This window comes from Belonocnema kinseyi, chromosome 9 (assembly GCF_010883055.1).
Source record: "Belonocnema kinseyi isolate 2016_QV_RU_SX_M_011 chromosome 9, B_treatae_v1, whole genome shotgun sequence".
NCBI classification, from domain to species: Eukaryota; Metazoa; Arthropoda; class Insecta; order Hymenoptera; family Cynipidae; genus Belonocnema; species Belonocnema kinseyi.
The window spans coordinates 41,585,490-41,597,342 of NC_046665.1; the positions used below are offsets into that span (position 1 = coordinate 41,585,490).

The 11,853-nt window shown below is 30.8% G+C and overlaps 2 protein-coding genes across 3 annotated transcripts in view; one reads left to right on the forward strand and one right to left on the reverse strand.

Moving 5' to 3' along the window:
- The window catches only part of LOC117180503 (repressed by EFG1 protein 1-like), a 165,810-nt gene that overhangs the window by 115,625 nt on the left and 38,332 nt on the right, over window positions 1-11,853 (reverse strand). The gene's annotated exons all lie outside the window — the stretch shown is intronic.
- The window catches only part of LOC117180379, a 4,358-nt gene continuing 3,476 nt past the window's right edge, over window positions 10,972-11,853 (forward strand). For both annotated transcript variants that reach the window (XM_033372856.1, XM_033372855.1), the window contains exons 1-2: window positions 10,972-11,177; window positions 11,445-11,595. The gene's annotated coding sequence lies outside the window, so the exon portion shown is untranslated. The remainder of the gene's footprint in view (window positions 11,178-11,444; window positions 11,596-11,853) is intronic.

Below are 11,853 nucleotides of genomic sequence, written 5' to 3' on the forward strand. Positions count from 1 at the left end.
TCTTTAGGCTTGAGAGAAACCTTGGTGTTGATGTTTCTCCGGGTCGTAAAGCATCGCTCTTCATCTATTGGATGCCTGCCCGCGGTTGGTCTTAGTCTCGCCCCTCTTTCTTTGTTGCCGGCTTCTTCTAGCTGTGGTGGAGTAGGCGTTCCGCTTACGTAGCCCCTTTTAAGGAGTAGTTCAGCATGGTTTCGCAGACGTTGCTGCAAAAAGTGCGATAGCTCCGGGAGTTTCTCGCACCACAGAGCATGCAGCCGTGCCATGTAACCCCGTTCACGGGCCACATTCGCATCGTAGCAGTCTAGCAAGTCGTGATTCAGTTGCTCCGTCCACCCAAAGGTCACGAAATCCCGCCGATCCATCGCATTGAATCCATTTTCATTGGCTCCCCCAGCTCTAGACTGGTCGGCATTGTTGGCCGACCCATTGTCGGGAGCCTGCGCGTTCTGTTGTTTTGAATCGCACTTACTACAACTATGTTTGGTGTTGTCATTGTTGTTTCCACGAGAAGCTAGATAAAGGGGTTCGTCCATCCTTGTAGAGCCCCGCATGCAAGGATAAGGCTGCTTACTCTGAGAGGTCGCCCGGTATCCCAGAGTCACCGTTCTAGACATCTCACCCAGGTGCCATTCAGCTTTCGGCACGGTTTTCACACCTCCGCTTGGGGGTTAATTCCTTCGGGACCACTCCTTGACAATTGTCCGCGACTGCCTATTTATTTTTGTAACCATATTCAGCAGAAACCCTTGGTACAGGGACCCTCTATCCGCAACCCGAGGACGCGTTCAGTGGCTTTGTCATAGGCCCTTCGGTTTGATTCTAGAAGAATCAAAACCGAACACATATATATTATTAAATAAATTGTGATAGCCTTTTTTTTAGTTTCGGTTCATAATTTTTGTATTGAATTAATTTTCCAAAGAAGTTATTTGCGCTTTTTCGCCGTTTTCAAGAAAGTTGATTTGTACCACACGCTGGTACCACACGCAGTAGCGCTTCGTCATCGTAGCCCAAAGTTTAAGTATTTATTTTGTATGTATTAAAATGTTTATGAATTCAATCTCTTTCAATAATCTTAAAAGATTCTACGATACATTTTGTTTAATGTCCTGCATCATGCGATAATCCTGGTTGATACTTCTGATTAATTGGGAATTGTATGCAAGTGTAAAGGTCGAATGTTATAAAATTGTACAAAATTAAATGTTATTCTTAATAGTGTGTTTTATTAATTATTTTTTGCACAATAAGAGCTTCAAACTATTTCATATGGGATATAGGAAGGAAATAGGTTTTTTTATCAAACCACTTTTATGTTTCAAAATTCGGATTAAAAGTAAAATTTTTCGTTTACACGTACTTCTAAGTTTAAAAATAATTGGTAAACAATATGAAAAAAAAATGAATAACGTTTATAGAAAATACCCTCCGAAAAAAATGGTATCCTTGGCATATCCATAGAATATCTCGATAGGATATCGGATATCTTGAAAAATGTCCCAAAAATCTCCCGGGATATCCGTGGCATATTCCAAGGATATCAAGATTTCTGCCCTGTACGATATCCACCCAATTTTTTTTGCGGGATAGACACATTTTTGGCAATGGAATCCAATATTTCTGAAATGCATATTGATTAAAATATGTAGAATATCTGAAAACATCAGTATAATTATATAAATATTATTACTGCGAATAATTTTTATAGTCATCAACAGTCTACTTACAATAAAAAACAAGTCACTTTCTAAACATTTTTAAGTTTGCTGATATTCTGTTACCTCTAAATGGCGCAGTTTAGAGATCGCACTTTTCAACGGCAGAATCAATTTTTATGATAGAAAGCAATCAAACTAATATGTGCCGCGTTGGTTTATATAATATAAATGAGAATAGATTTTTATTCGGTACGAATATTCGAAAAATCGTTGACTTTTGTTAAAGTGCCACTTCTTCGTGACAGTTTTCGCACACTGACAGCCATGATGGAATTTATCTGAAATTAACTTTAGATGGGCTTTACCATTATTGCATTTTATAATGTTGCACTTTGTATCAAATCTCCGGAAAATACCTAATATTGTTAAATTATTTGTTATTTTATTGATACGATTGAATATGAATATAATTGGCAGTAGATGAATCTGAATTTCCAGTAATATACTATAAATGATGGAATTGCGATATCTTGGGAACATCCTCGGCATATAAAATTGGGACATTAATGGGATATCCTGAGGTTATTCTGAAATATCCTTGGGACATTCCAGCGATATCGAGATTTCCGCTGTGTATTATATTATTTGCGATATCCCTAGGATCTCCTGGGATATGTACACGATATCCTGGGAGATAAATGGGATATCCCGTCGATATTTCATGCAGTGACGGTGAATTTGTTGCGAAAATTCGAAAGTCAATATGTTCGTATATAACAAAAATTTGCGTTGGCAAATTAATACTTAGAAAATGGTAATCCTATATTTTATCTGCAATGTTTCGGAAATGATATAAAACTCTGTTCAGTTATCGCTTATATCCGCTATTCTTGAATTAGTTCCATAAACTATATCAAACTTATTCCGTGCGTGCAGTATTAAAAGTTTTACATATCTCAAACAGAATAATGAAATAAAATAAGGTAATTAACAGTTCACGCAATTTAAAATACAAATGTACCTTTCCTTTAAAATTCTTTTCATTTAAATACTGTTAGTCTAATATCCGAAAAGGCCTCTGGCCATTAGACGAGTCGACCTATCGTTAGGCTAACTTCCTGACCTGATCCGCCCGATGACTAACGAAAGGTTCCGTAGATACTGTTATTTCTGTTCAAAAATGGTGTTTTGATAAGTCGTTTTATTAAGGCTTTAGATTTATTTCGCGCAGTATTTATTTTGAAATAAAAAACTGAGATTAAATGAAAGAGTATTCATTTACAATAATTTAAGAAAATAAAATAAAAGAATAGAATTTAAAGTGAGTGCGTAATAGTAAAATATGAAATTGAGTGGTTGCATTATTAAGGATCATTGCGTGAATATCCATTGCGAAATTCTAACAGGGTAAAATATAAGCTTCATGTTGTCTCATCGATTGATTCGAAGTGCATTCGTATCTGCTGGAATAAATCCTGGAAACGCTCCTTCGGATACGGTCAAGGACTAAGAAACGAAGGAGATCCTTCGTTTTAAAAAATTTGCATGAAAGGTCCTAATCCACCAGAATTGGCATGCCACTGAATAAAGTACCTTCGCATTTTACAAATTTGACCTTTATAATCTAAACTAATTTGCATTTGTAATAACTCAACCTTTAACTTAAATAGTTTTTACGACCAGGTACGTAGTTCCTGAGAAGGTTATATCCTAACGATGCCAAGCGATAGTAGGTGGAAAAAACATTCTAATCAAAGCATTCTAATCTTGTGAAACCAGTTATTTTATTTCTGTTACAGCAGATTTTTTCTGATGAAACTTCGCTCGTTGCTTGGGGAAATTATCTAATATTTAGTGATGAGGAATCCCAACACAGTAAAATGGGTTGTGAATAGTTTTTCAATAGAACTTCTTATCTTAGACGTCGGCAGTGCGCACGTGCCGGAATTTTACGTCATTTCTTTATTTTTGCACAGTTTTGTGTCAAAATGTATGAAAAATATTGTTAATAAGAACAAAACAAAAAAAATAAATTTGTAAATAAAGGAGATTTTATAGGTAGAACATTTTTAAGTCTATTTAGAAAAAAAACGGCGAGAAAAGAGCAAAGAGTGTGGTGACTAAGCCCATTATTGACACCTGTTTGCACCTGTCCTCTTCTAAAAAATGCTAAAAAATGCAGCGAAACCCACGAAAGATGATATTTATGATGCAAAATTACTGCACGAATCAGTAGAAGAGCACAATATTGAGCAGCTGAAACGATGGCGGACGTGTAAAAAATGACCATTAAAAGGAAAAAAACGTGATTTAGTGAAAGGTTAGTTGAGGTTATGTATGGCAGGTATAAATATTTTCCTTTATTCGTGAATCTGGGAATCCATGGCAGTATCATTATCATTGGTATTTCTTCCTTTGATTATGATATAATTGAATATTTGCCATCAAAAATCGGGATGAATATTTACATGAGATTTATTATTCACAAGATTTGAAGTTCAGAACTTTTTTGAGTAAATATTGAATATTTAATCAAATATAAAATAACACAATATTATATATTCCACTTCTCGTTTTCAAGTTTAGACAATAAATATAATAGTAAATATAATAGTTTTGCGTGCTCAAGTGAAATTATTAAATAGATTTTATTTTTATTATAGCATTTAGGAGTTTCGAAACCGCGATAACAATGCTTCATTTAATATGTAAGTAAATGTTAGCAAAGAAAGAAAATATTAATATCTACCAAACATAATCTCAAATAAACTTTCTACTAAATTACTTTTTTTTTCATTTAAAAGATCGTTTCCTATATTGAAATCCAATTGATACCGGAAAGGAACCGGTTACATACCCTTTCGGTCCTTCCCCGGTTCTATACGGTTTTTATTTGGTCTTTAATTTAATTTTGTGAGATCTATCTGGATCTACTTGGTCCATATCCGGCGAATGGTAATAAAAAATAAGTTGTTTAAATATTCTACCCTCGCCTACCCGGATTTTATTTGGGCAATGGAAACAAAATGAAAATAATAATCATATAAAATTAGAATTCTACCACGAACCTATCCGGTCTCTATATGACAATTGACGATTGTGAACCGGTTACCTGGTGCTACCCGGTTTCATTGATGAGGAAGAAGCAGCTATAGAAAAGTGCCTAAAAACTGGATATAATTTCTCGGCTGTAAAAAGTAGCAATAGAATATTGGCTGTAAAAAGTAGACAACGGTGCTTGGGCCGTAGGAAAGGGGAACAGAAAAACTTGACAGTAAGAAGTGGACAAACATCGCGTGTCGGTGAATCGGCTCTGTTACACGCTGCGAAGACAAGCCTTGTTTAAAGCCGAAAATGCATGAGGACGAACCCGATCTCGTCCGACTCGACGATTCATTTCCAGGGGCTAACTAGCTATTAGGAGTTTTTGGGTCTTCTTGTGCAATTTTTTTTTACATTTTTTTTTTAATTTTATGTTGGTTTCAATAATGTACTTTCAAATTTGAGTAAGTTTAAGAGACGTTCAGAAATTTTAAACGATTAAAACATAATTAAAACTTGTAAAGATTTTTGAAGAATTTTGTAAGGGTTGACGAAAATTAAAAAATTTAGGTTCCTTGAAATAAATTTAGAAGATTTTTAAAAATTAAAAAATTTTAAAATGTGAAAAACATACTTTAGGAGCTGTAAAAGAATCTCGAAAGGTTTCAAGAGCATGATCAAATTTGCTTCAAATCCTTGCGGAAATTTAGAAGATTATCAGGCAATTTTTTAACATAGTAAATGATATTTCCAAATTTTGAAAAAAAATTGAGTCAGTTAAAAATATTTTCAGGAATTTAAGACGAGTTAAACAGATAAGAAATATTCAGAAATTTGAAAACATTTCAGAAAATTTATTAAATATTTCTTCAGTTCTCACCAATTTCGTAAACATTCCTAAGCATCCTTGAAAAGGACTGAAATTCAACCTAATGTTTTGTAATATTCTGTAAAATCAAACAATTTCTTTAAAATATACTAGAAAATATCCTAGAATCTTTTCTTGCACATCTGATATATTCAAGAATCTTTTTTTCAATTTCCTTGAAAATCTTATAATAATCATATTTATATAAATTAAAAAAACAAACTGATAATACTTATTTTCCTGTTTTTCATTTTCAGAATTTAATTTTAACTCGAAACAAAGTGTTTGAAAATTTTCAATAAATAAATATTTATTCGAAATTTTCATGTTATGTCATTATTAACATCATCATTTAATGTTTATGGTAGTGAAAAAAGTTTTGCATTGGGGAATTGCAAGTAGTACTTAGATTAAGTAACTTCAATATTTGTATGACTACAAAAATATTAAATGATCCTTTATTGTTAAAAAAGTTGTTTGATTTATTTAAAGATATCACTTCATCTTAAAACTCCTTAAAGCCTCTTAAAACAATTTCTTTAAAATGTCCTGGAATCTTTTCTGACACATCTGATATATTCAAGAATCTGTTTTTAATTTCCTTGAAAATCTTATAATAAGTATATAAATTAAAAACACAAACTGATAATACTTATTTTCTTGTTTTTCATCTCAGAATTTAATTTCAACTCGAAATAAAGTGTTTGAAAACTTTCAACAAATAAATATTTATTCGAAATTTTCATGTTATGTCATTATTAATATCATCATTTATTTTTTATGGTAGAGAAAAATTGTTTTAAATTAGTGAATTGCCAGTAGTACTTACGCAAGGTGACTTCCATATTTGTATGACTACAAAAATATTGAAACTCTATTTGTTTAAAAAAATGGTCTTATTTAATTAAGATAATACTTCATGTTTAAAACCCTTTTTTGTTTAGGAAACGTCTTTCATGTTTTTAAACTTGATATAAAGAATTTGACTAAACGGCGATGACGGGAGGGCCAAAAAGAAATATTACGGCCTGTCACATTGGGTAAGGGGGTGGGGCATTTTAATAATAAATTAACATATTTTTAGAATATTTTAAAATTTATTCTGCCCTGGGGTCAAACATGGTATAAAAAAGTCGTGAAATTTGGAATAAAAACTATTGTTTATACATTAATTTAAAAAATGAACAATATTTATAACTTTATCAAATTTCCAAAATGTTATTTAAATATGATACACATGAACTTTTGTTAAGAATATTCTTTCAAATAGTTGGTAATTTTTTTAAATTTACATGTTTTTTACTATCTTTGGCCTTAGGAAATAGATTTCACGAATGAAATTATAGAAATATCTCCATTAGTTAGTAAAAGACTATGAAGACTTTTGCCTTCGAAATGATACCAAAAACTTTGAAAAATGTTAAGAAACGGACTACAGATTTGGCTTTAAGCTTTTCTACCAATTAGAGAAATAGATATTTCTTTTATGTTTTTCCAGGATCTGATTTTTTCCCTGAACATAAAGCAAATTAAAAACATTTTAAAAATATAAATAAGAAAGGTAAAAAATGCATGCAGTTTTTTTGTTGTTGGAAAAACCGAAATATTTTTTGATAAAACTCCTTCCCATACCACCCGCGGAAGAGAAATTTGACAATATTTTTATTAAATAATAAATATTTGATCTTTTGGACTCAAATGGAAAAGTTAATTTTTTTTCATTAATTATGGTTTTTTAATTGACGTCAGATCTCGTACTTGACAATTGAGGAATCCCTTTTTCGTAAACAAGAAGCATGATAGTTGTTCCCTTACCGACTTTCTGTATTTTTTATTTACTTATTGTATACACACACTTATATTATGCCTTAACCAATTTTATATGTACTTTAAATAAAAAAATTTTAATTGCATGAAACTTATTTCAAGTGAACAATTTCAGGGCACATCTTTTTTCCGTCTACAAAAGTTTGTAGGTTGTTCATTTTTTTAAATAATTGGAAAAAGTACATTTTTTAATTAAAAAAAGGTCGTCCTTTCTTCAATTCAACTCGTGCTAACTTAGCTCATTTTCAGAATTTTTAGATTCTATTAATACTATATCAACTGCGTATCTACATTTTCTGAAAATTATATTTGAAAGAAAAACTTAAATACTTTAATGAACACAGAAACTGTTAATTTTGTGTTGTAGACAATGTAATAAACATGAAGTTCAACCTTCAAGCGTTTCGTTTATCGGGCAAATTTTAAGAAATGAAAAACCTCCAGCGAGAACGTTGCAGATTAAGGTTGAAATAAGTTTTTGTTCAAATTTTAACTCAATTAAATTAATTATTCGAATAGTATAAATGTTTTAAATAGCAGGTGGCAATAGCCACGCTGCCTTTTATGTATGTGCATGTAGAAAGGAATTTTATTTAAAAATGTATCGGCTTTTTTAACAAACAACTAAATGGAATTTTTTACATTTGTTATTTTTATTTTTTAAGTTTCTTTAATCTGCTTCATGTTTAGGGAAAAATCATATACTGGAAAGCGATAAAAGAAATATTTATTTCTTCAACTGGTCCACAAGGTTCAAGCCTATACAACCGTTTGTTAACATTTAAAAAAAAATTTGGTATCATTTTAACGGCAAGTTTTCATAACCTTTTACTAAGTAATGAAGATATTTTTATAATTTTATTTGTGAAATCTATTTCCTAAGGCCAACGATGGTTAAAACTATCGTAAAACTAGAAAAATTACCAACAACTTACAAGAATTTTAAAAATAAAAGTCAATGTGTATCATATTCAAATAATATATTGAAAAATTGATAAAATTATTAATATTGTTTGAAATTTCACATCGGTTTTTTGTACCATGTTTGACCCTATGGCAGAATCAAGCAAAAATATTATAAAAATATCTTCATTAGTTACTAAGATGCCCCCCCCCCCCTCCCTACGCAATGTGGCGGACCGTAACATTTCTTTTTGTCCCTCCCCTCATCGCCGTTATGTCAAATTTTTTATATTATGTTTGAAAACATAACAGACGTTCCCTAAATAAAAAGGGGGTCTTAAGATGAAGTGTTATCTTCAAATAAATCAAACAACTTTTTTATCAATGAAGGATTATTTAATATTTTTGTAGTCATACAAATATTGAAGCTACTTAACCTAAGTACTACTTGCAATTCCCCAATTAAAAACATTTTTCACTACTATAAAGAATAAATGATGATATTAATAATGACATAACATGAAAATTTCGAATAAATATTTATTTGTTGAAAATTTTCAAACACTTTGTTTCGAGTTGAAATTAAATTCTGAAAATGAAAAACAGGAAAATAAGTATTATCAGTTTGTTTTTTTAATTTATATAAATATAATTATTATAAGATTTTCAAGGAAATCGAAAAAAAGATTTTTGAATATATCAGATGTGTCAGAAAAGATTCTAGGATATTTTCGAGGATATTTTAAAGAAATTGTTTTATTTTACAGAATATTACAAAACATTAGGTTGAATTACAGTCCTTTTCAAAGACACTTAGGAATGTTTACGAAAGTGGTGAGAAATGAATAAATATTTAATAAATTTTCTTAAATGTTTTCAAATTTCTGAATATTTCTTATCTGTTTAACTAGTCTTAAATTCCTGAAAATATTTTTAACTGACTCGAATTTTTTTCAAAATTTGTAAATATCATTTACAATGTTAAAAAATTGCCTTATAATCTTCTAAATTTTCGCAAGCATTTAAAGCAAATTTGATCATGTTCTTGAAACCTTTCGAGATTCGTTTACAGTTCCTAAAGTATATTTTTTACATTTTAAAAATTTTTCATTTCTAAACATCTTCTAAATTTATTTTAAGGAACCTAAATTTTTTAATTTTCGTCAAGCCTTACAAAATTCTTCAAAAATCTTTACAAGTTTTAATTATTTTTTCATCGTTTAAAATTCCTGAACGTCTCTTAAACTTACTCAAATTTGAAAGTACATTATTGAAACCAACATAAAATTTAAAAAAAATGTACAAAAAAATTGCACAAGAAGACCGAAAAACTCCTAATAGGTAGTTAGCCACTGAAAGTGAATCGTCGAGTCGGGCGAGATCGGGTTCGTCCTCATGCATTTTTGGCTTAAACAAGGCTTGTCTTCGCAGCGTGTAACAGAGCCGATTCACCGACACGTGACGTTTGTCCACTTCTCACTGCCAAGCTTTTCTGTTCCCCTTTCTTACGGCCCAAGCACCGTTGTCTACTTTTTACAGCCCATATTCTATTGCTACTTTTAACAGCCGTGAAATTGTATCCATTTTTTGAGGGACTTTTCCATAGCTGCTTCTTACTCACCAACGAGATATTTCCACTTTTTATTGTCAGCCGCTCAAATTAATAATTGAAAGTGTACCGGCTACCTGGTTCTACCCAGTTCTTATCTGGCAAATGGAACCAGAAATTAAAATAATAATGTACTTTTTAAATCGGTTTCTATCCGGTATCTTTAAGGCACATGGCCACTTTAAAAATTTTTAGCTCTTTACTACAATCTCTGAATCCAAATATCTGGATGGCCACGCACAATAGGAACCGATAACAAAGAAGTACATATTTTTACGTTCCTGATATAATCGTCAATCACTTTAATATTCTTGATACATTTACTAAATATTCCCGCACGCGTATTCTTTCAATATTCATAAATATTCCTGGTATTCTTGATATTCTTTATAAGCTCAAATATTTGTGAATTCCAAAATATTTCGAAATATCCCTAAATATTCACAAATATTATGACATATTCCTTGCTTACCTTGTACGCTCTACAAGGTTTTACAGATTTCAAATTAAACCAAACTCTCGTTTTCAGTCTCCCCGTTCTCAGCCTTCCTAGAACTGGTGGCTCACCTGATTTCGTAGGAGAGACAAAAGGCTTTCTAAGGGAACAGTTTACAATCGAAAGAGAAAATTATTGTTTTTTGTATCAGAGATGAAGCAGTTTAATAACTATTTTGTGAAAAACTAGAAAGCACTACATTTACATGAAATAGTTTAATGTAAATGGCGATGGTCTTATTAGCACCGTTTAGCTTTCCCTGTTATTATAAATACTATAGTTCGTTAATATTGTTTCGATTCTTTGAAATTTTAGAATATCATGATTACACGTGAATAATAAATTGTACGGTCAAAGGTTGCAAAACCTTAATTTGTCACTGAAATAGGTGTAAAAAGATGAGTAAGTATTATTTTTGAAGAAAACTTAACTTCATCAAAAGTGAAATAAGCACCGTTTACCTTTCTCTGCTTCAATTGTCCAATTATTGTTTTGAAATTGTTCATTTCGAAAAGTTTACAACTTCACATTATAGCACTATTAAGGTTTCCAATTTGCAATAACTTGACGGCTCCACTTGCAATTAATTATGAAGAGCTAAAGGCTCAAACTTTTATTTGCGTTTCTAATTATACCACACCAAGTTTGATTCATATCGAGCAATAATCGCTATCGAGGAAGTTTTAATTGCTGCTGAACCACTCATGCATTTCAAACCTTCTTGTGACAAATTTAATGAAACAACTTACCCAAACACTTCCATAAACATTCGAAGTAAGTAAAATATCTACGTTTTCATTAAATTGATGTCAATAGCTTAATGCAGATTTTAATGAATAGATCAGATTTTTATTTAATGGTTTCTTTTCGTTTATAAACCTTCTAATTTTAATTGATCTGGCAATGATCATATTCGTATATTATCTAAATTTTTGTTTTATTCACTTTTTTTAATAACTTATAATTCTATTTATACCCAAATTAAAAAATATCAATATTTTTTGCATTGCCATACTTATATTAATTTAAATATGTATTCAGTCATATGAGTTTTCTTTGTTTTGGTTGGTTGTTACTCTTGTCAATGCGGACGAAATATGGAAGTGCAAGAAATGTCAGATAATATTTCGACTACAAAACGCTGAATAGATTTTTTACTTTTCCATATTTTACACTGCTTTTGATATTCAAGGTACGTAAAATTTAATTCAAACCTGATATTGACAGTCTTGCAAGCTTCGTGAGTGAATTCATTTTCAACACCAAACTCTCGGAACTTTCAAGAATGAAACTACGATAGAATGACTTTTTTTGGTGGATTAAATGAATTCATTACTTTTCACATTGTACACATTTTTCAAACTGCTAATTATTGGATGTCACAAATATTGTATTTTGGAAATAAACGAAAGAATTTTATTTTGTATATTTTAAGGTTATTTTTATTCTT